The sequence below is a fragment of the Lynx canadensis genome, chromosome A2, assembly GCF_007474595.2.
Source record: "Lynx canadensis isolate LIC74 chromosome A2, mLynCan4.pri.v2, whole genome shotgun sequence".
Taxonomy (NCBI): domain Eukaryota; kingdom Metazoa; phylum Chordata; class Mammalia; order Carnivora; family Felidae; genus Lynx; species Lynx canadensis.
Window position 1 is genome coordinate 18,303,162 of NC_044304.2, and position 25,315 is coordinate 18,328,476.

At 40.8% G+C, this 25,315-nt stretch overlaps 1 protein-coding gene and 1 pseudogene across 2 annotated transcripts in view; one reads left to right on the top strand and one right to left on the bottom strand.

Annotated features, from left to right (window-relative positions):
- Nucleotides 1–25,315, bottom strand: part of RHOA (ras homolog family member A) — a 62,988-nt gene that overhangs the window by 28,594 nt on the left and 9,079 nt on the right. The window lies entirely within an intron of this gene.
- Nucleotides 3,823–5,254, top strand: LOC115508256 (annotated as a pseudogene).

Consider the following 25,315-nt stretch of genomic DNA (forward strand, 5'->3'; position numbering starts at 1 on the left):
GGTTTGAGCCCTAGGTTGGGCTCTGTGCTGACAGCTCAGAGCCTGGAGCCTGCTTCAGATTCTGTGTCTCCCTCTCTCTGCCCCTCCCTGACTCATGTTCTCTCTCTCAAAAAATAAACATTAAAAATTTTTTTAAAAAAAATGTAACTTAGGAGGATTGATTACTCTTCAATTATTTCTCATTGAGTTTTTGATTTTTTGATCCAAAGTCCTATGGTTTTGGGGCACTTTGCTGGCTCACTAGACAGAGCATGCAAGTCTTGATACTGGGGTTATGAGTTCAAGTCTTATGTTGGGGGTAGAGATTACTTTTTTTTTTTTTTAAGTCTTGTGGTTCTAAACCTATGTTACCTTTATTTCATGTTTCCTAGCCTTTTATGATTTTTTTTGCACCCATTCTTTTTAGAATGTCATTTACATAAAAAAAAGGAAGAAAAGAATTGCCAAACATCAAGTATGTTTGAATTGCTATGAAGTTAGCAACTCTTGGTTCTAGTGTGTCTTAAGTCTGCTTACTCTCACTGGGGGACAGATGGATGTCAAGCAAGGGTTGTGGCTTACGTAGCTACAGGAAACTCCGCTACAGTAAGACTGATAAGTGGTAGCCAGCCCTTTTCACACTTGTTTTTACAAGTCTGATGATTTCCTGTGGTAACTACAGCCTATTTGCACTCCTGCCTGCCTTGCTCATCTAGTTGCAGTGTGGAAGTGGTCTGTCCATCAGACATTTTTTAGCAGTTAAGAGTGGCTGCTTCCTGCACTTGGGGCAGGTAAACCACAATCACACATTAACATTCAATTGTCTCCATTTCACATAGCAGTCTGGTAATTTCTTCATGTTTCTGTGACCATGATGCAGATGCATATATGTCTAAATAGCTTCCTGAAGGCTTTCTGGAGTGCTCATTTAGCCTAGAATTTAGTATACAACATTCTAGCCTTCCTAGTTTAACTTAATTGGAAATTAGTAATAACTGCTCACTGGACAAAAAGTAAATACTGTAAGACACTAATGACTGACCTAATGCCCTATATTTTTAATCCTAAAATCATTATTTTTCAATTAACAAAATAACTTGTTAAGGCAAGTATCTAGCCATAACACTTCAACTAGCTGCTATTTCCTTAAGAATCCTGGGTTTCTAGTTAGTGGTTCTGAAAGTGGTCCTCAGACTAGTGCTATCAACCTCACCTGACAACCTGAAAGAAATGCAAATTCTCAGCTCTGACTACAAACCTACTGAATCAGAACTTCTAAGAGTGAGTCCATTAATCTGGGTTTAAACAAGCCCTCCAGGTAATTCTGACTCATGCTCAACTTTAAGAACCTCTGAGTTAGTGTATGTGTAGCTTTACTGTATGGGTAAAATGAAGTACCTACCCACCACATACCCAGAGCTAAATTTTACTGAGTCTTATAATTTCTCTGAAATCTTTTTATCTGCTTCTTAGTGATTGTCTGAGCTACTCTTTTGGCTTCTATTATAAAATCTCAATCTACATTTTAGAATGTTTCATAGAAATCTTATTTCTCCAATCAGATTGAATTTTAGTCCAAAGTAATCCTTTTTCAAAAAAGCAGCTTTCTAAAATGGCCAATAAACACAGGAAAAGGTATTCAAAGGTGAATGAAAAGATATCCGATGTTCATGAATTTAAGGACTTGACTTTAAGAGAGTGAGCATGAGCAAGGGAGAGGGAAAGAGAGAGACACTGGGATCATGACCTGAGCCTAAACCAAGAGTTGGACGTTCATCTGACTGGGCCACCAGTCACCCCAAGGACTTGATACTTTTAATATAACAGTACTGTACAAAATGATCTACAGAAGGGCGCCTGGCTGGCTGGGTCAGTGGGGCATAAGACTCTTGATCTCAGGGTCATGAGTTTGAGCCCCACACTGGATGCAGAGATTACTTAAAAATTTTAAAAATACACAGGGACCCCTGGGTGGCTCAGTTAGGTGTCTGACTCTTGATTTCGGCTCAGGTCATGATCTCATGGTACATGGGATTGAGCCGTGGTGCCGGGCTCTGCAAGGACAGCACAGAGCCTGCTTAGAAATCTCTCCCTGCCCCACCCCTGCTCGTGTGCAAGCTTGTACACCTCTCTCTCTCTCAAAATAAATATTTAAAATAAAAATAATAATAATGGCACAAAAACAGACATTCAGACCAATTAAACAGAATAGAGAACCCAGAAATGGGCCCACAAATGTATGGGCAACTAATCTTTGACAAAGCAGGAAAGACTATCCAATGGAATAAACACAGTCTCGTCAGCAAGCGGTGCTGGGAAAACTGGATGGAGACATGCAGAAAAATGAACCTGGAACACTTTCTTACACCACACACAAAAATAAACTCAAAATGGATGAAAGACCTAAATGTAAGACAGGAAGCCATCAAAATCCTTGAGGAGAAAGCAGGCAAAAACCTCTCTGACCCTGGCTGCAGCAACTTCTTACTCAACATGTCTCCAGAGGCAAGGGAAACAAAAGCAAAAATGCACTACTGGGACCAAAATAAAAAGCTTCTGCACAGCGAAGGAAACAATCAGCAAAACTAAAAGGCAACCTACAGAATGGGAGAAGATATTTGCAAATGACATACCAGATAAAGGGTTAGTATCCAAAATCTATAAAGAACTTATCAAACTCAACACCCAAAAAACAAATAATCCAGTGAAGAAATGGGCAAAAGACATGAATAGACACTTCTCCAAAGAAGACATCCAGATGGCCAACCGACACATGAAAAAATGCTCCACATCACTCATCATCGGGGAAATACAAATCAAAACCACAATGAGATACCACCTCACACCTGTCAGAATGGCTAACATTAACAACTCAGGCAACAACAGATGTTGGCAAGGATGCGGAAAGAGAGGATCTCTTTTGCATTGCTAGTGGGAATGCAAACTGGTGCAGCTACTCTGGAAAACAGTATGGAGGTTCCTCAAAAAATTAAAACTAGAACTACCCTACGACCCAGCAATTGCACTACTCAGTATTTATCCAAGGGGTACAAGTGTGCTGTTTCGAAAGGACACATGCACCCCCATGTTTATAGTAGCACTATCGACAATAGCCAAAGTATAGAAAAAGCCCAAATGTCCAGTGGATGAAGAATATGTGGTGTGTATGTATACATATACATACACATATATATACATACATACACAAAATGGAGTATTACTTGGCAATCAAAAAGAAATGAAATCTTGCTATGTGCAACTACATGGATGGAACTGGAGGGTATTCTGCTAAGTGGAATTAGAGAAAGACAAATATGACTTCACTCCTATGAGGACTTTAAGATACAAAATAGATGAACATAAGGGAAGCAAAAATAATATAAAAACAGGGAGGGGGACAAAACATAAGAGACTCTTAAATATGGAGAACAAACAGAGGGTTACTGGAGGGGTTGTGGGACGGGGGGACAGGCTAACGGGTAAGGAGCATTAAGGAATCTACTCCTGAAATCACTGTTGTACTATATACTAACTTGGATGTAAATTAAAAAAATAAATTTAAAAAGAAAATAATAATAAACAAATGGGATAAGATAAAGACACCAGAAATAAACCTTCACAAATATGGCCAATTGATTTTTGACATGGTACCAAAATATTCTATGAAAAAGGACAGTCTTTTCACTAAACAGTGCTGGGGGAAACCATATATTCACATGTAGAAGAATTTAGACTCAGGACACCTAGGTAGCTCAGTTGGTTAAGCATCCAACTCTTGGCTTCGGCTCAGGTCATGATCTCATAGTTCATGGTTTTCAGCATCTTGTTGAGATCTGTGCTGACAGCGCAGAGCCTGCTTGGGATTCTGTCTCCACCTCAAAATAAAATAAACTTTAGACAGGCCCATGTGAGCAGATTCCAACACATGCAACTGCCTGGAGAGAGGGAGCCAGTGTCCTATGTCAGAGCTGCTGGTGGGGAGGAGCAGCCGCTGCCACCCAGGACTGGGCTGTTAGGGAGAAGGAGACAAGAAAATGGCAGACGACCCCAGTGTGCTGACAGGAATGTGGAGATCTGGAAGATCAAGAAGCTCACCACGAGCTTCGAGGCAGCCCGCGGCAATGACACAAGCATGGTATCATTGATCATTTCTCCCAAAGATCAGATTTCCCAAGTGGCAAAAGTGTTAGCAGATGAGTTTGGAACTGCATCTAACATTAAGTCATGAGTAAACCGCCTTTCAGTCCTGGGAGCCATTAATTACATCCATACAACAAAAACTCAAACTTTATAACAAAGTACCTCCAAATGGCCTCATTGTTTACTGTGGTACCATTGTAACACAAGAAGGAAAGGAAAAGAAAGTCAACATTGACTTTGAACTTTTCAAACCAATTAATACATTGTTGTACTTGTGTGACAACAAATTCCATACAGAGGCTCTTACAGCACTACCTCCGTATGACAGCAAGTTTGGCTTCATTGTAATAGACGGTAGTGGTACACTTTTTGGCACACTCCAAGGAAACACAAGAGAAGTCCTACACAAATTCACTGTGGATCTCCCAAAGAAACATGATAGAGGAGATCAGTCAGCCTTGCGTTTTGTTCATTTAAGAATGGAAAAGTGACATAACTATGTTCGGAAAGTAGCTAAGACTGCTGTACAGCTGTTTCTTTCTGCAGACAAAGTGAATGTGGCTGGTCTTCTTTTAGCCGGATCAGCTGAACTGATCCTATGGTGGTGAAAATGGATTCAACTAAGCTACTGAGTTATCTACTGAAGTCCTCTCCAACGTGTGATTCATTCTTCAAGAGAAGAAAATAGGATGATACTTCGATGAATCAGTCAGGACACAGGGAAGTACTGTTTTGGAATTGAAGATACACTAAAGGCTTTAGAAATGGGAGCTGTAGAGATTCTAATAGCCTATGAAAATCTGGATATAATGAGATATGTTCTTTATTGCCAAGCCACAGAAGAGGAGAAAATTCTCTATCTAACTCCAGAACAAGAGAAGGATAAATCTCATTTCACAAAGAGACAGGACAAGAACACAAGCTGACTGAAAGCATGCCCCTGCTGGAATGGTTTGCTAACAACTATAAAAAATTTGGAGCTATGTTGGAAATTTTCACACATAAGTCACAAGAAGGATCCCACTTTGTGAAAGGATTTGGTGGAACTGGAGGTATTCTGTGGTACCGAGTAGATTTCCAAGGAATGGAATACCAAGGAAGAGATGATGAATTTTTTGACCTTGATGACTACTAGGTAGTCGACATAGGTCTGGCAAAACATGCCTCACCCTCTAGCATCCGACCCAAGAAGCATACCCGTGGTGGAATCCAAACAGATCCCTGCCTTACAATTGGAACACTTCCAGAACTTAATCCGTGGGCACTGGATCCTGAAAAGAAAACCGAAACAAAACCAGACCCAACCCTACACTTTGGTTTGTCATGGTGTCAGCGCAGCAGCCTACAACTAAGTTCCTAAAATGCCACTTTGGACTAATTTAAGAAAGTATCCCAGTTTTTACTTTTACTCAATAGTGACATTGGTTGCTCTTGTACTTTATGGAAAAAAAAATGGTTTTTTTAACCTTCATACATAGTATCAAAAATACTTAACTGCTGTATACCTTCAAAATTTAATAGAAATGAGATCATACTGGTTTGTTTCTTATCTTGATTGCAGAAAAACTGCTGCATTTTGCAGTGACCCATTTACATGGCATTCTCAGCTTAGACTGCATGAGAAGAAATACATGCGGTGAAATGTTGGAACCAAAAAAAATAAAATAAAATAAAAACTTTTAAAAAATCTTAAAAAAAAAACTGTAACTGTCTACAAAGCTGGCTTCATTAAGCAATTAAGCAATATAACAAATAAGAACTTCACTGAGAGGTAAGTAAGAAAGATGTTGGGATAGAGAAATCAGCTCAGGGATCAAAGATCAAAAACTTAAGTCAGGGGCACCTGGGTGGTTCTGTAGGTTAAGTATCTGATTCTTGATTTCGGATCAAGTCATGATCTTAGGTTCATGGGTTCAAACCCTGTGCTGACAGTGTGGAGCCGGCTTGGGAGTCTGTGTCCCCCTCCCCCGCTTGTATGCCCGTGTGCTCGCTTGCGTGCTCTCTCTCTCTCAAAGTAAATAAAATAAATAAACTTTAAAAAAAAAAAAAAAGGAAATTTAAGCCTGGATCACAAAGCCATCCTGGATCACAAAGATACCTCCTGGCTATTAAGGACTGCACGGCATTAGCAATGTTTTCCAACAAAGTTCTCTGAAACTGAAAGTCACCTCCAAGTCTCCAGGTAAAGGGTCCAATTCACTGTATTCCATTATCATCTGCATCACAATATAATTTTATACAAAGTAAAGGCATATTTGGTCCTAGACACATCTTCCTTCTGCCTAGGAATCCTCCCCACCTCTTGTCTATCTAATAAATATTCACCTTCCAAAATAACAAAAATCATATTTTTTAAGTTTTTTTTAAGTAATCTCTACACCCAATGGGGGCTCAAACTCATGACCCTAAGATCAAGAGTGGCACGATCTTCCAATTGAGCCAGCCAGGCACCCCAAAAGTCACTTCTTTCCTGATCTCTGCCATTTCCTTTTCCCTCCCTACACAACCTCCTTCATAAATATCTTCACATTTATTTACCACTCTTATTTAACGGAGATTCTCTTTACTAAATTGAAAGCTAATTTAGGGCATGGGTAGTACTATTCATCTTTATACCACCAATGCCAGGGGCACATGGATGGATCAGTCTGTTGAGTGTCCAACTTTGGGTCAGGTCATGATCTCATGGTTTGCGGGTTTGAGCCCCGAGTTGGGCTTGGCGCTGACAGCACCTGCTTCAGATTCTCTGTCTCCCTCTCTTCCCTGCTCATATGCCGGCTCTCTCTCAAAAATAAACAAACATTAAAAAAAAGAAAAGTGTACCACCAATGATGGACATCATTAGGCTACCTATGTGTGTTTCCTGAATGGGGAAAAAAAAAACAAAAAACAACGCACAAAAAACACTATGTAATCTACCAGTGGCTGCTATATACAGAATAAAAATTTCAATTTCAATCCACCTTTCAAAGGAAGCACGTGTGAAGCTCTACTCAATACCATGAAGAAAGACTTCCCTCATATCTGAATCATACATAAGCAGGGAGGAAGCCAAAAACTTCTACAAGTTATAAACTGGAATATAAAAATAGTGGGAAAAGTATATAGGGGGAGAAGAATTATTGTTTGAAGCACTTTGAACGGAAGAGAGAGAATGTTAAGTCTGCATTCTCGGGCACCTGGGTGGCTCAGTCAGTTAAGCGTCCAACTTCAGCTCAGGTCATGATCTCACAGTCTGAGTTCAAGCCCCACGTCGGGCTCTGTGCTGACAGCTCAGAGCCTGGAGCCTGCTTCGGATTCTGTGTCTCCCTCTCTCTCTGCCCCTCCCCTGCTCATGCTCTGTCTCTGTCTCAAAAATAAATAAAAACATTAAAAAAAAAAAAAAAAGTCTGCACTCTCTTCCAAAGACGGTACTATCATAGTTTTACTGCCCAACACAGTAGCCACTAGTCATGTGTCTATTTCTTAATTAATATTTTAATTAATTGAAATTTAAAAATTTACTTCCTTTGTCCCAATGACACATTTCAAATGCTCAACAGCCACACAGGACTATTGTGTGGACAAGACAGACACAGAACATATCCATTGTCACAAAAAGTGTAATTCTAAACAATTCTGCCATGGCTGTTTGGCAGACGCAGGATTCTTATTCAATGTTCTCCTCATTTTCTTGCATGCTACAAAGATCTTCCAAAGAAAATATACCCATAATTTCATGCTATAGGTTTCCTAGAAAACATTTACAGCAAACATCAGGTCACTTAAAGATAAATTCTGGCAGGCACTCCCACTTATCCCTCATGCCTCCTCCAAGTCAGTCCACTCTTCCACCCACTACTTCAGTAGGATGACAATCACCTCCTTCCTTGACAGGTCCAGCCTTGTCTAAATTCTTATCTCCTTACATCTGATCAGCCTAACACAAACGTAGAGTTTTTAATGGGCCATTCCCTGTTGCTAGAGAGCAGCCTTATCTGAAAGAAAGTCTTAGAGAAAACAATACAATGTAATTAAGTGCTGTAACACAAGTTCTTCCTCTCCTGTAGGAACAAAGAGAAAGTAAGCAATTCTGCTAGAGGCTTCAGAGAAGGTAACATCTGACCTAGACCTTGAAGAATGAGGACAAGTAACCTGAGAGGAGTTGAGAGTGGTAATGGCTTAGGAATACTTCCTAATGTGAGGAACAGCCTGAGCAAATGACCTCAATGACCCTAAATATAAAAATTCAGAGGGGCGTCTGGGTGGCTCAGTTGATTAAGTGTCCAACTCTTGATTTTAGTTCAGGTCATGATCTTATGGTTTGTGGGTGCAAGTTCCACACAGGGCTCCATCAGGCTCTGTGCTGTCAGCAAGGGATTTTCCCTCTCCCTCTCTGCTCCTCCCCTGCTTGCGCACTCTCTCTCAAAATAAATACACAAATGTTAAAAAAAAAAAAAAAAATTCAGAGAGGAGGGACACCTGCCTGGCTGGCTCAATCTGTAGAGTGTGCACCCATGTTGGGTGTAGAGATTACTTAAAATAAATAAATAAAATCTTAAAGAAAAAAAAAAGGAATTCAGAGAGGAGACTGTTGGAAAATGAAGCTAGAAAGATGAATGGTTACACTGGAGGATCTGGAATGTCAATACACAGCAACCTGTATTCTATTCTGTAAGCGAGGGAAAGCCACTGGAAAACACAATCAGATCTGTGATTTACAAAGACAGCTTTGGCAGCAGCATTTGAAATAGCTAGAAGGTGGACTGGGCAGGGATGAGAAGACCATGATGAGAGTATGAGAGTGCCCTGGAGGAGAGAGAAGCCTAATGAAAAGGTGAGGTGGAAGGAGCACAATCTAATAGGCTTATCCTAACACTACACACATTTCTGTCCTACCCCCACCCCCCTGAACCAGTTGAAAAAGATTAGTGCCCAGGTAAATTGTTACTGCAGGTAAAAACAGCATAGCCCTCAAGTGTATAGAATGGGGAGAGGCAGTGATCAATCCACAGAGACTGCCAGTAACATGGAAAAGGTGGGCACAAAAAACCCAGAGATATTTATATTTGAAGACAGCAGTCAGAAAGCTATGATGACAACCAGCACCAATAGAAAGGAAGAGGGTACTTCAAGGAATGGCTTCATATTATATGGCTAGCAAAAAGGGCATGGGCACAGCAATCAAAACCCTTTCAGTTGGCCACAGGGGAAGAGTAGTAGACTGTGGTAGACTGAGAAGATGAGGGCATGGAGGTCGGTGATATAAAATGTTCTTTCAAAAAGTTAGGAAATACATGTTACAACATGGATGAACCTTGAAAACTTTATGTTCAGTAAAAGAAGCCAGTCACAAAAGACCAAATATATGGTTCCAGTTATATGAAATGTCCAGAACAGACAAATCTACAGAGACAGATTAATGGTTGCCTAAGGCTGGGGGTTGTGATGGGAGACTGGGGAATGACAGTTGAAGAGTATAGGAGTTTCTTTTTGAGGTGATGAAAATACTCTAAAATTGATTATACAACTCTGTGAATATACTAAAACCCACTATTTGTACACTTTAAATGGGCGAATTGTATGGTATATAAATTGTACCTCATAAAACTGTTACCAGGAAAAGTCGTTCCCCCCCCCCGCCCAATTAAGACAAAAAAAGGTCTGGAATGTGTGGTAGACTACCCATTGTCTGTCTGCCTCATTATCATTCCCTTTCCTGGTCATACAGCTGCCAATAATAAAGACTACATTTCCTGGACTCTGTTGCACCTAGGTGAAGTCATTAAGGTCTGGCCAGTGGACTATATGCAGAATTGATGCAGGATAGAGGAGACTTGCTAGAGCAATGTTTTGAGATTAAGGGGAGTATATCTAGTACAGAAGTGGAAGGCGTGACCCTGGATATGAAATATTGACTCCTACAGGACTGCTCCACTGTTAACAGAGGAGGAAGCAGACCACAACAGCCAAACCACAGGCAAATGAATAGAGGTGGTGGCAGACCCTTGTATTTGCTTCCATGTTCTCAATTAAGAAGCAAGATCGTTAGTTGACAGGCTAGGGAAGGAAAAAAGAAAGCGTGAGCTAAAGAGGTGGTGCTGTCTAAAAATAGGAGAAGAAATGGGCTAAGGAATCGCAGTGGAACTGCTAGGCAGTGCTACAGGCCACCTTTCAAGTTAGGGATCATGAATTCAAAGCAAGACCAGTAAGCATGTTTTCTTCCTTCTCCAGCTACATTCAGTTATAGGTGTAGAGTGAGTGAAAAGATGGACTGAAAACAGGGCTGAGGTTTTCAGCCCTGAGCCTGGGTGGCTCAGTTGGCTAAGTGTCCAGCTCTTGGTTCTGGCTCAGGTCATGATCTCACGGTTCATGGGTTCAAGCCCTGCATCAGGCTCTGCCCTGACAGTGCAGAGCCTGCTTGGGATTCTCTCTCTCTGCCCTTCCCCAACTCGTGAGCATGTGCTTGTGTGCTCTCTCTCTCAAAATAAATAAAACTTTAATTTTTTAAAACACATTTTATTTTTGGGGCACCTGGGTGGCTCAGTCGGTTAAGCATCCAACTTCGGCTCAGGTCATGATCTCATGGTTCGTGGGTTCGAGCCCCGCATCGGGCTCTGTGCTGACAGCTCAGAGCCCGGAGCCTGTTTAGGATTCTGTGTCTCCCTCTCTCTCTGCCCCTCCCCCACTTGCACTCTGTCTCTGTCTCAAAAATAAATAAACATTAAAAAAAAAAAACACATTTTATTTTTTTGAGAGACAGAGCACAAGAAGGGGAGGGGCAGAGAGAGAAGGAGACACAATCTAAGGCAGACTGCAGCCTCTGAGCTGTCAGAACAGAGCTCAATGCATGGCTTGAACCCAGGAACCAGGAGATCATGACCTGAGCCCAAGTCAGACACTCAACTGACTGAGCCACCCAGGCGACCCAAAATAAATAAAACTTTAAAATAAATAAATAAAAATAAACAGGGCTGAGGTTTTGCCAGATAAGATGAAATGGGACAGGAGAAAAAGGGTTGAGAATATATACAAGGGAGTGATTACAGTAATGAACTATGAACTCTAAGTTGAGTAAGGAGAAAAGTGGTAACTGAAGATGAGGAGCAATAAAAGGGAAGTAAGATCAATGGACTGTAAGCCCCAGTGAGGCTGAAGAATTTCAGTGTCTGAGTATTAGATGGATTAAGTCATAAAACTAGCATATTACCATTGTTGTAGGGGGCAATTTCTTTGTAGGGTCACTGGCAACATCTATCAGAATTCAAACTGCATATATCCATTGAACCAGCAATTCCACTTACAAAAATTTATTCTACAAATATATTCACACATAAATACAATCATTTGTGTTCAAGAATGCTCACTTCAGCAATACTCATAATACCAAAAGACTAAAAACAATCTAGATGTTCCTTCTCCACAGAAGAAGATATTGGTTAAATATCTTAATCATACAATGGCATATTATGCAACCATTAAAAATAAAAAGGATTTGGGGCACCTGGGTAGCTCAGTTGGTTAAGCATCAGACTTCAGCTTAGGTCATGATCTCACAATTTGTGAGTTTGAGTCCCGCTTTGGATGAGCTTGGGCCCTCCTTCAGGTGAGCTCGAACCCCACTTCGGATAAACATGAGCCCCCACATCAGGTGAACCCTGCTTTTTTCTCCTTCCCTGCCCCTCGTGGGATTCTCTCTCCCTTTCTCTCTGTCCCTTGCTCACTTGCGACCTCTCTCTTTCTGTCTTGCTAAATACAGATAGACAGATAGATAAAAATAAAAAATATATAAATGAAAATAAAGGCTAGACTCTTTAAAAATAAAAAGATAAGTTAACAAGTGATCTCCAAGATAGATTATTAAATGAGAAGAGTTAAGGTGCTGAATATGTATACTGTCATAACACTGTGTAATGATGGTATGTATAGACATACAGAACAGGGCCTGGCAGAAATGCACAATTAATATTCACTGAAGAACAATGGACACTAGTGTAATCACAGACTCTCTCAACAAAGGCTGCCTCTAGGAACCATATATCATTTTGTATTGAATCTACCAAATGTATTATGTTTTTTGTTTTGTTTCAAAGTAGTCTCCACACCCAAAGTGGAACCTAATACAGGGCTTGAACTCACAATCCTGAGCAGAGATCAAGAATTGGATACTGGGGTGCCTGGGTGGCTCAGTCGGTTGAGCGTCCGACTTTGGCTCAGGTCACGATCTCACGATTCGTGGGTTCGAGCCCCATCTTGGGCTTTGTGCTGACAGCTCACAGCCTGGAGCCTGCTTAGGATTCTGTCTTCTTCTCTCTCTGCCCCTCCCCTGCTCTTTCTCTCTCTCTCTCTCAAAAATAAACAAACATTAAAAAAAAAAGTCAAATATTTAACCAACTGAGCCACCCAGGCACTCCTTATTTTTTTTAAAAGATTACAGCACTGACATATAGATCTTTCCAAGTCAGTACACGAGGTAAAAAAAGAAAGGAAAAAAGAAAAACCAAAGCAGTAGTACAACATACACAAAGATCCATCCTGGAATCTGATGTCCTAAAGGCTTATAAAAGTATACTGTCCCCTCTCCCCCTTACAACTTCCCTAGGCTAGCCAAGACTGGCTCACTACTCTCTCTTCCCTACAAAGAAGTAAAATAAGAGTATCTGTGATCAAGCACAGTTTAACACTGCCAACAACTGATTCCCACCACTCCTAACACTTCTCTTTATCTCTTTTTAGGCCAAGAGTTACAACTTCCCCCAGAGGGGCCTCACCGACTACTCAAACACATATTCTTCTTCATCTATTAACTCCTATAGTGCTTGGTCTACTAGGTGCTGCTTCCCAAATTACGTAAGCCTACATCACTTGGTATTCTGCTTGCACTGGTAGTGAGAAGGCTCTGTACCCTGGTACTAGTGTTCAGAACAGCTGTGAATCTTTGGGCAAATTACTTAAGCCCTCTGTGTCTCTACTTCCTCATCTGTACCAATGGGAAAAATAATGGTTCTTATCCTCACAGAATAGTGGTAATTATTAAATGAGTAACAGAGGAAAGGGCTTAGAACAAACAATACCTAGCATGTAACAGCTGTTCAACTATTGGATACTATTACCTGTAAATTTCAATAAAAAAGACTGTATCTTCAATTCTATATTCCCCATAATGCCCAACAGGGTCAAATATGGCAATGAAGAGAAGTGTTTGCTGATTGAATCAAAGAAAAGAAACCTAGCCTTTCTAAGTTAATAGATAAAAATGTACTGGTTGGTATAGGGGCACCTGGCTGTCTCAGTCAAAAGAAAGAGCCCGCTACTCTTGATTTCAGGGTCATGAGTTTGAGCCCTGTGCTGGGTGTAGAAATTATTAAAAATAAATAAATAAATAAATAAACTATTAAAAAATGCATGGGTGAGGGGCGCCTGGGTGGCGCAGTCGGTTAAGCGTCTGACTTCAGCCAGGTCACGATCTCGCGGTCCGTGAGTTCGAGCCCCGCGTCGGGCTCTGGGCTGATGGCTCAGAGCCTGGAGCCTGTTTCCGATTCTGTGTCTCCCTCTCTCTCTGCCCCTCCCCCGTTCATGCTCTGTCTCTCTCTGTCCCAAAAATAAATAAACGTTGAAAAAAAAAAAAAAAAGGTTTAAAAAAAAAATAAAAAAAAAATGCATGGGTGTAAGAAAGAGTTAATTTTTTAACTTTTTGAAGGGAAACTTTCAAAAGCTCAAGTTACTAAGATTAGACATTAGCCTTCAAATTTACTTCCTCTTAAGCACTTCCCTTCTTTTCTAAGTTGGCCTTAAGTCTCATTCTTAAGAAGAAATTGCTTCTTTTCCAACAAGACTTACAAGCAGCAAACTATTATATATAAAACTCCCTAGTCCATACATTTATGTATGAAATATCATAAAGGAGAGGGGAGGGGAAAAAGACTAAACATCTATCTTATCATCTTCTATATGGCAAAAAAGCCTTGAAGTAAGCAATCCTGGGAGTCTTTTTTTAAGTTTATTATTATTGTTTTTAGTAATTTCTACACCCAAGAAAGCTTAGGTGCTTGGGAAATCTTGGGGCTTGAACTCTCAACCCTGAGATCAAGAGTCATATGCACTACTGACTGAGCCAGCCAAGCACGCCATTCTTGGAATATTTTAAAGCCGCAACTTCAACTGCTGAAGAGACTCATTACGGGAGATTAAAAAATAATCTATTCACAGCTAAAACACTGAAGATTGCAAACTATTTTTTCCATAAATTAGAGCAAATTCAAGGATACCTGAATACAGTGGTGTTTTTTCAAAACTGAAGCTTTTCCCAATCTAGCAAATAACTGTTTTTTAAGGCCAAGTGTTTTTAAGGCCTATAAGGATTCCTTTCTTGTATTCTAGTAAGTGTTTCCCAAACAGTAGATAAAGGGCCTAGAAATTGTGCACTACCATTACCGTATCTTACCTTATGAATAATCTTGACTGTTCACTATAGTTGGAGGAAGATATGATCACATACACTCCAATCCCTATTCCATCCACACATGCTAGAAGGGGCCACCTGACACATGTTCTCAAAGATTTCCAGGTGATTCTTACCCACTTCCCCTCCCACCTAAAACACTACCAACAACCTTACCTGACCAAACATTACACTAGGGTTTCAAAATCTGAATCCCATCCTGCATATGTCTAACAAGAAAACAGCATCTACCATACGGACTACTCAGTAAAATCAGAAATGTTCAGTCCTATGTAGATTAACCAAAGTAAAAGTTTTGGGTTTTTTTGTTTGTTTGTTTTGTTTTGAGAGACTGTGTGTGGGGGAGAGAGAGAGAGAGGGAAAGGAGAATCAATCCCACACAGGCTCTGCACTGTCAGCACAGAGCCTGATGTGGGGCTCGATCCCACAAACCATGAGATCATGACCTGAGCTGAAATCAGGAGTCAGACGCTTAACTGACTGAACCACTCAGGTGCCCCAAGGTTTTTTTTTTTTTTTTCTTTTTTTAAGTTAATTTGTTTATTTTGGGAGAGAGCAAGAAAGAATAGTGGGGGAGGGGCAGAAAGAGAGGGAGAGAGAATCCCAAGCAGGCTCCACACTGTCAGCACAGAGCCCAACACAGGGCTCGATCTCATGAACCATGAGATCATAACCTGAGCTGAAATTAAGAATCAGGGGCGCCTCGGGGCGCCTGGGTGGCGCAGTCGGTTAAGCGTCCGACTTCAGCCAGGTCACGATCTCGCGTTCCGTGAGTTCGAGCCCCGCGTCAGGCTCTGGGCTGATGGCTCAGAGCCTGGAGCCTGTTTCCGATTCTGTGTCTCCCTCTCTCTCTGCCCCTCGCCCGTTCATGCTCTGTCTCTCTCTCTGTCCCAAAAATAAATAAACGTTGAAAAAAAAAAAAAAATTTAAGAATCAGGGGCGCCTGGGTGGCGCAGTCGGTTAAGCGTCCGACTTCAGCTCAGGTCACGATCTCGCGTTCCGTGAGTTCGAGCCCCGCGTCGGGCTCTGGGCTGATGGCTCAGAGCCTAGAGCCTGTTTCCGATTCTGTGTCTCCCTCTCTCTCTGCCCCTCCCCCGTTCATGCTCTGTCTCTCTCTGTCCCAAAAATAAATATTGAAAAAAAAAAAAAATCAGATGCCTAACTGAGTGAGCCGCCCAGACACCCTCAAAGTAAAAGATTCTACTAGAAATTAATTTCAGTTATAGGCAGCAATAGTTACTGAGTTATAGGTAGTTGACAGTAATGGTAAAGGAGCTATGCTACTTAAGAGTTCATCAATGCTCTATCGCTTACTAGCTTTGTGCTCCATTACAAGCAGCTTCCTTACATGTCAAGTGGCGAATGAAATCTTCTAAACATGGTTGGTATGAAGATTAAATAAGACCAAAAGAGCTTACTTACTGAAAATAGGTCCGTGTTCAATAAAGGTTTCTCATTACTACTTAGGTCTCATTTTGGACAAATGGTAACTCCCTCCAAATTCCAACTGTCCAGAACTTGAGGACCAGTTTGTAATATGGCCTGACCTGGAAAGAATGTTGTTTCTCCTAAAACGAAAATTTTACCAGTCTAGCAAATATAGCTGACCCTTGAACAACACCGGTTTGAACTGCACTGGTCTACTTAATATGTGGATTTGCAGTAGACTACTAAACATATTTTCTCTTATGATTCTTTTTATTTTTCTTTTTAAGTAGGCTCCATGCTCAATGTGGGCCTTGAACTCATGACCCTAAGATCAAGAGTCACATACTTCTCTGACTGAGCCAGCTAGGTGCCCCTCTTATGATTTTTAGTACTGTATCTTTTTTTTTTCTTTCTTTATTTTGAGAGAGACAGAGACAGCACAAGTAGGGGAGGGGCAGAGAGAGAGAGAGAGAGAGAGAGAGAGAGAGAGAGAGAATGCCAAGCAGGCTCCACACTGTCAGCATGGAGCCCGATGCAAGGCTTGAACTCATGAACTGTGAGGTCATGACCTCAGCTGAAATCAAGAGTCAGACACTTAACTGACTGAGCCACCCAGGTGTCCCTCTAGCTTACTTTAAGAATACAGTATACAGGGGCACCTGAATGGCTCAGTCGCCTAAGTGTTTGACTCTTGATTTCGACTCAGATCATGATCTCACAGTTCCTGAGTTCAAGCCTTATATTGGGGTCTGTGCTGGCAGTGTGGAGCCTGCTTCAGATTCTCTCTCTCTCTCTCTCTCTCTCTCTCTCTCTCTCCCTGCCCTGCTCACTCATGTGCACAGGTGCTCTTTCTCTTAAAAATAAATAAAACTCCCCCCCCCAAAATACAGTATATAACACATTTAACATACAAAACACATGTTAATCGACTTTATGTCATCAGTAAGGCTTCCAGTCAACAGTAGGCTGTTAGTTACATATTTGGGGAGTCCAGTTATACTCAAAATTTCGGCTGCACAGGGGTCAGTGCCCCACCCCCCACACTGTTCAAGAGTCAGCTGTAATTAGTTTTTCAAAGTATGTATCACATCCATACCTGACCCCACCCTCTTCTTTCCTGTTGAAAAAAATAATAAATTACTACTTATCTCTCACTGCCTGAAATTATAGGCCCACAATACTTCATCCAAAAGCCTTGGGACTAGATATTTCTAAAGTCAGAATTTTTCAGATTTCAGAAAGATGGTATGGTACAAATGCCGAATACTCTGTAATATACCCAATGGGTTAATAGTTCTTCAGTAAAATAAATGAACATGTAAGGAGGATAAAAACTAAACAACCTCTCATCAGTTCAGTTCAGATTTTACCATCAAATGGGTTTGTGATCTTCAGAACTTTCCAAAAGAAAGTTATGACCATCCCTAACCCAATGCCAATTTGCTTTAAAACATACACACGCCATCACATTCTTCTGAATACTTTTTTTTTTTAATTTTTTTTAACGTTTATTTATTTTTGAGACAGAGAGAGACAGAGCATGAATGGGGGAGGGTCAGAGAGAGGGAGACACAGAAACCGAAACAGGCTCCAGGCTCTGAGCTGTCAGCACAGAGCCCAACGCGGGGCTTGAACTCACGGACCGTGAGATCATGACCCGAGCCGAAGTCGGCCGCTCAACTGACTGAGCCACCCAGGCGCCCCTCTTCTGAATACTTTTTAAGCACTTTTTCTAATGCCCTCAGGTCTGATTTTTCCCATGACTGGTAACTATGCTATTATCTCAGAGAAGTGGACTGAGCCATTCCTGCTATTTCTCTTGGGAAATTAAAACAAAATAGCCTTTAAATTAGGTAAGTTGGGGGCAGGGGGTGGTGTGCATTTAAGCTAAACTTCAGGGCTGACAGTAATTTGAATTCTACAACCTAAATTAGCTGAATGATTTCAATAACTTGTTCAGGGACTATACATTTTACAATACTTACTTTCTTAGACTCACAGTAAATCTGCCTCTGTGCACAATTTTTAGCAGATAAGGAGCTACCAAAGGTGCTTCAGATGGTGCTATTTGGTTATAATGCATGTATTTTCTAGACATTTATTAACCAAACATTCATTATAAGCAGGCACAAAACAGTTCTCCAGCTGAGAAACAGTTGTAGAAATAATTCAACTGAATAACTATGCTGCTTCTGCTGGATCAAGATCTTTACAATATTTTGGAAAGATAATGAATAAATTCCTATGCAGAAAAAATAATCACAGCTTTAAAATGATAGCATACTTCAAATAATTATAATTTTACCTCATGATTCTACAAAGGGACTAATTACACAAAAGAAATAGTGATGATTACAGTAAGCTTTCCTCAACCACTGAAGAAATAAAAGCATTTAATAGAGCATAACTTTAGACATGGCTTAATTTTTTAACTTTTTACTATATTCATTACTTTAAACACATTACTTTAAAAACAGATTAGAAGCTGAGTTCAGGGGTACCTAGGAGGCAGAGTCAGTTGAGCATCTGACTTTGGCTGGGGTCATGATCTCGCAGTTTTATGAGTTCCAGCCCCACAACGGGCTTGCAGCTGTCAGCGCAGAGCCAGCTTCAAATCCTTTGTTCCCCTTTCTCTGCCCCTCCCCCACTCTTGCTCTCTCAAAAATAAAATAAAATTTAAAAAGTTGAGGGGCGCCTGGGTGGCTCAGCTGGTTAGGCATTGACTTCAGCTCAGTTTATGATCTCACGGTTCATGAGTTCGAGCCTCGAGTCGGGCTCCGTGCTGCCAGCTCAGAGCCTGGAGCCTGCTTCGGATTATGTCTCCCTCTCTCTCTGCCCCTCCCCCACTCACTCTCTGTCTCTCTCCATCTCTCAAAAGTAAATGAACATTTAAAAAAAGTTTTTAAGGTTGAGTTCATGAAACTTACCTTTTTGACATCCATATGCCTCAATTATATAATCTAGTTTGAAATTTTACATCCTGTAGTACCCCCTTCTCCACAAAGGATATGTTCCAAGACCCCCAGTGGATGCCTGAAACCACAGATGGTACCGAACCCTACATACTCTACGTCTTTCCTGTACATACATACCTATGATAAAATTTAATTTACAAATTACACACAGCAAGAGACTAAACAATAATTAATAATGAAATATAACAATTATAATATGTTATAATGAGTTATGTGAATGTAGTCTCTCCCCTCAAAATACCTTATTGCATTGTACTTACCCTTCTTGTAATGATGTGAGATGATAAAATGCCTATGTGATGAGATGAAATGAGGTGAATGATGTAAGCACTGTGATGTAGCATTAGGCTGCTACTGACTTTCTGACATATGTCAAAAGGGAGGATCATTACTTTCGGACCATGGCTGACCAGGACAGAAAACCAGGATAAGAACCAGTGTGTGTTTTATTTCTCTCTCCACATAAGTTGTTATGAATCAGTATTGTACAGATGACTATTATAAAAGCAAAAGTTGTCTAGTCTTTTAGAAACTAAAAAAATTTTTTAAGAAATTTTAAAAATCATAAAAATCCTGTGAATTTTACTCAGAAGAATGATGATCCTAATGAACATTAAAAAGTTCCTCCCAATCCAGGTTTTGTCAATGTTTCTGCAGCACGGTGTAGTGTCAATGCAAGCTGTGCAAAAAATATTTTGGATGAAATCTAAGTACAAAATGTCATATTATAGATAAGAAAATATATTAAATCCCAAGACAGTATCTTATGAAATTATAAAACCCAAAGCATACAACCACCAAAACAATATAATATCCTATAACTCAGGCTATTAACCCAGGGTATCTTCCTTCTTTCCTTTGCCCTTAATGCACCCCACCTACCCTTCCCCACTCAGATAACTCATACTTCAGGCTAAGTCAGTCTCTCAGGGTGTTCCCTGAGCTCCTAATTTAGATCAGGCCTTTTGGATACTCCCACAGCACCAAACCTCTCTCTGCCTCACTCATCACACCCCTCCAAAGTTTCTTCCTCCCAAACTCCATTAGTATAAGAATCATTATCTGTCTTATTAACCACTGTCAGACAAGCATAGGTGCAAGCACATAATAGTTAAGTGTTCAAATAATAAACCTGAAAAAAATAAATTTCCAGGAGCAAAGAAGCTTTATACAACCAATTTGGCGAACACAGATTTTAAAAAGAAAACAGTTACAACAACCTCGGCTGTGTACACTAGTGGTGAGGCTACCTCCTAGGGTAGGAGTCTAGTAGTTCAAGAATTCACCCTCGGGGCGCCTGGGTGGCTCAGTGGGTTAAGCATCCGACTTCGGCTCAGGTCATGATCTCACGGTCCCTGAGTTCGAGCCCCGCGTCAGGCTCTGTGCTGACAGCTCAGAGCCTGGAGCCTGTTTCAGATTCTGTGTCTCCCTCTCTCTGACCCTCCCCCGTTAATGCTCTGTCTCTGTCTCAAAAATAAATAAACGTTAAAAAAAAAAATTAAAAAAAAAAAAAAAAGAATTCACCCTCACAGAATTATAGAAACCTCTCATACAATCAGAAACTTAAACTGGGGCGCCTGGATGGCTCAGTCAGTTGAGCATCCGACTTCAGCTCAAGTCATGATCTTGTGGTCCGTGGGTTTGAGCCGCACATTGGGCTCTGTGCTGATAGCTCAGAGCCTGGAGCCTGCTTTGGATTCTCTCTCTCTGCCCCTTCCCCACTCACACTCGTCTGTCTCTCAAAAATCAACATAAAAAAAAAAAAAAGAAACAAATTATCTGTAACAGTAATGCTAAAACTCAGATCCTCCCTATGAACTTATTTGCTCTTATTTTATAAACGATTCTGTAAGTCTAACTGGACAGTAGCTGAGTTCACAACAGTTTAGAAAAACGCATACTTGAGTGAGAAAGCAGTGTAGCCTATGACAAGACTTAGGACACAGAAAACCCTGTAAATCAGGTTCGAAACATAAAATGGAGAGGGAGAGAAGTGCCATTCTGGCCAGTCCTAAAGTAGGCTGACAGACTCCAAGGACAGAACTCAAAAACTCTCCCTTAGGAGGAAAGACCTCATTCATTACATGGAGAAGCTTAAGTCCTAGATACCGTAAGACAGGGAAAAAGACGTCCACTGCAGAAATAAAACAAAAAAGTTGTAAAGCTTAAGAAAGAAAGCTTCATTTATCTAGAATACAATGATACCATTTCAGTGGTTTAAGATCTTGATTTTTTCCCAAGAGCCATACTGTACCTAAACACACATGAATTCCATAAAAGCTTAAAGATGCCTTACAATGCCTTCTCTTGGAGCAAAACTATCAGTATTATGAAGGTGAAAATAAAGGTCAAAATACAGCTTTTTAACCAGCCAGTCCTCAATGTAACAACCAAATCAGAATCAAATTTCTGTTCAAACAATAAGCCAGGTTGAAAAGCATAGACTTTTCATACGCACTCCCTTCTCAAATACCTTCCATTCTACTGCTTTTGTCCTTTGTTAAAGTACACATTTAAAATGAATAGAGAGGGGCGCCTGGGTGGCTCAGGAAGTTGAGCATCTGACTTTGGCTCAGGTCATGATCTCACAGTTCATGAGTTCGAGCCCCGCATCAGGCTCTCTGCTGTCAGCACACAGCCTGCTTTGGATCCTCTGTCCCCTCTCTCTCTGCACCTCCCCTACTAGAGCTCTCTCTTTCAAAATTAAACATTTAAAATTAGTAATAAATAAATAAAGTAAAATGAATAGAATACATACTACTTCATTAAGAGGAAAAAAATCACTATATTGAAACTCTTTCAGTGCCATGGGCAGAACTGTCCTATCGACCCCAGGTTCACCTACACCCAGGACTGTCCCTGACACACAGGAAACACCATTAAACACTTGGGAAATTAAATTGAAAACATAAAGCCATTTATTTGGTTTGCAAACAACATAGGAAAACGCCTGGCAAAAAGGCTCAAACCAACTGTCCATTTGTTCACAATGCACTTGAGCCTGGTACTATTGTTATTTTGCCATCTTGATCAAGCAGTTGTTAAGGGTCGATGTCAGTTCAAGGGCTCTTAGAGATGGAGAGCAGCAAACCTAAGGCAAATGAAGGCAAGCAGAGGAAAACCCCACAAAACCTCCAATATACGGCCAAGTAAGAATAACCCCAGACTAGGGGCTCCTGGGTGGCTCAGTCGGTTGAGCATCCGGCTTCGGCTCAGGTCATGATCTCACGGTTGGTGAGTTCGAGCCCCACGTCGGGCCCTGTGCTGACAGCTCAGAGCCTGGATTCTGTGTGTGTCTCTCTCTCTCTGCCCCTCCCCTGCTCATGCTCTTCCCTATCTCTCGAAAGTAAATAAACATTAAAAAAAAAAAAAAAAAAAAGAATAACCCCAGACTAAAATTCTCTTTTGAGGCTAAAGGAAAGAAATACTCCCTTCTGGCTTTCTAAGTAAGAACATCAGATCATTCACCTCAAAATGTAAATATCCCAAGGTTAACCTTAAATAGATGTGCAGAATCAGAATTTGATTTTGTACAGTTTAATTCTCCACTTATATTGCTCACAAGATAATGCTTGTCTGGAGAACCACCATAAAGAGAAGAATAAACTAACTCCAATGAGTTGCCTAGGTGTTTCAGCAATGACAATGCACAGCCAGACACCCTGCATTCGGGCGCAAACATCTCTATTCCTTTCAAGGTTCCACAATTAGCAAGATGAAAACTCTGTAAGGCCTAAACATCTATTTAAAACTTTTTTTTTAATTCAGGTGAAATACACAATATAAAGTTCACCTTTTTAAAGTGTACATTTCAGTGATATTTAGCATATTCGCCATGTTGTAAAACAACCAAGCCTATCTAGTTCCAAAACATTTTCATTACCACAAAAGAAAACCCCATGCTTATTAAGCAGTCCATCTCCAGTTCCCCTTCTCCTAGCATCTGGCAACCACCAATTCGCTTTGCGTCTCTACAGGTTTACTATACTAGATACTTCATATAAATTAAATCATACAATATATGGCCCGTGTTAGGCTTCTTTCATCTAGCATAATACTTTCAAGGTTCATCCATGTTATACCACGTATTAATACTTCATCTTTTTAAGTAGTTGAAAAATATTCCATTGTATGTATACAACCACATTTGTTTACCGACTTATCTGTTGATGAACATTTGAATTATTTCCACCTTTTGGCTATAAGAATGGTGATGCTATGAACATCTACGTACAAGCATTTATTCGACTACTTGTTTTCAATTCTTTTGCGTATAGAGCTAGGAGTAGAACTGCTGGGTTGTATGCTAACTCTATATATTTAACCATTCGAGGAACTGCCAAACTGTTTTCCACAGCGTATGCTATTAAATATCTTGCAAAATAGTCACTCAGACCTATTAAGGGGAAAGAATAAGATGCATAACAATGTGATGTGCAAATGCATGTTTCTAAAAAAAGAAAAATATGTAATATACACATATAGACACAGTATCTCTAGAAGGATATATAGAAAAGTTATATGGTCTTCTCTAAAGAAGGACCTTGGAGGCTGAGATGGGAGAAAGGCTTTTACTCCTCATGCCTACCTACCCCCTTCTACAATGTTTCATACACATGCTTCATCAACCCCCTTGCTCTAATATTTTTAAATTTTTTGAAAGTAATCTCTACACCCAACATGGGGCTCAAACTCACAACCCTGAGATCAAGAGTGAAATGCTTTCACAACTGAGCCAGATAGGAGCCCAAATAAAATATTTTTAAAGCCCAAAGGAAGTAATACAATGAGAGGAGGATTATGCTCTGGAATAGGAAGACGATACACTTTTTTAAGTAAACTCTACCCTCAATGTGGGTCTTGAACTCATGACCCCAAGATCAAGAGTCACATACTCTTCCAAATGAAGCAGCCAGGCACCCTCATTTTTTAGTATAAACTTTTTTGTATGATTTTATTTTTACCTGGTGCATTTTTCCCTCTCTTCTTATTGAAGTAAAATACACATAACATAGGGGTTCCTAGGTGGTTCAGTTAAGCATGTGACTTTGGCTTAGGTCATGATCTCACTGTCCATGAGTTCGAGCCCAGCGTCAGGCTCTGGGCTGACAGCTCAGAGCCTGGAGCCTGCTTCATATTGTGTCTCCCTCTCTCTCTGCCCCTCCCCTGCTAGTACTCTTGTGTCTCTCTCTCTCTCTCTCTCTCTCGCTCTCAAAAATAAATAAACATTAAAAAAAATTTGTTTTAAATACACATAACATAAAACTTACCATCTTAACTGACTGAGCCACCCAGGTACCCCCCATCTACTTAAAAATGTATACATTTTTAAGTATACATTTCAGTGGTATTAAATATATTCGTGTTGTCATGCAACCAACACCACCATCTATCTCCATTAAAAAAATTTATTTAAAAAAATACTAATTAAAAAAGGCAAACTTAGGGGGTGGGGGGCCTGGGTGGCTCCGTCAGTTAAGCACTCAACTTCGGCTCAGGTCATGATCTTGTATTTCGTGAGTTTGAGCCCTACATTGGCCTCTGTGCCGACAGCTCAGAGCCTGGAGCCTGCTTCGGATTCTGTGTCTCCCTCTCCCTCTGCCTCTGCCCCTCCCCCGCTTATTCTCTCTCCCTCCCTCTCTCTCTCTCTCAAAAATAAATAAAAGCATTAAAAAAAAATTTTAGGGGCGCCTGGGTGGCTCAGTCGGTTGGGTGGCCGATTCCGGCTCAGGTCATGATCTCTCGGTCCCTGAGTTCGAGCCCCACGTCAGGCTCTGTGCTGACAGCTCAGAGCCTGGAGCCTGTTTCAGATTCTGTGTCTTCCTCTCTCTGACCCTCCCCTGTTCATGCTGTCTCTCCCTGTCTCAAAAATAAATAAAACGTTAAAAAAAAATTTTAAAAAAAATTTAAAAAAAAAACTTAAGGGGCACCTGGATGGCTCAGTAGGTTGAGTGCCTGACTCTTGATTTTGGCACAGGTAATGATCCCAGAGTCATGGGATCAAGCCCCATATTGGGCTCTGCACTGAACATTGAACATGCTTAAGATTCCCTCTCTCTCTCTCTCTCTGCCCCTCTCCCCGACCTACCCTCTCTCTTAAAAAAAAGGAGGAGGGGGCGCCTGGGTGGCTCTGTCGGTTAAGTTTCCAACACTTGATATGGGCTCAGGCCATGATCTCACAGTCATGAGACAGTCCTGCATGGGGCTCCACACTAAGCACCAACCCCACTTAGTACTCTCCTCCCTCAGCCCCCCTCCCCCATTCTCTCTCTCAAAATAAAATAAACTTAAAAAAAACCAAAAGGAATCTATCAGACTTAGAACAAGTATTTCTACTAAGGGAGAAAACTAG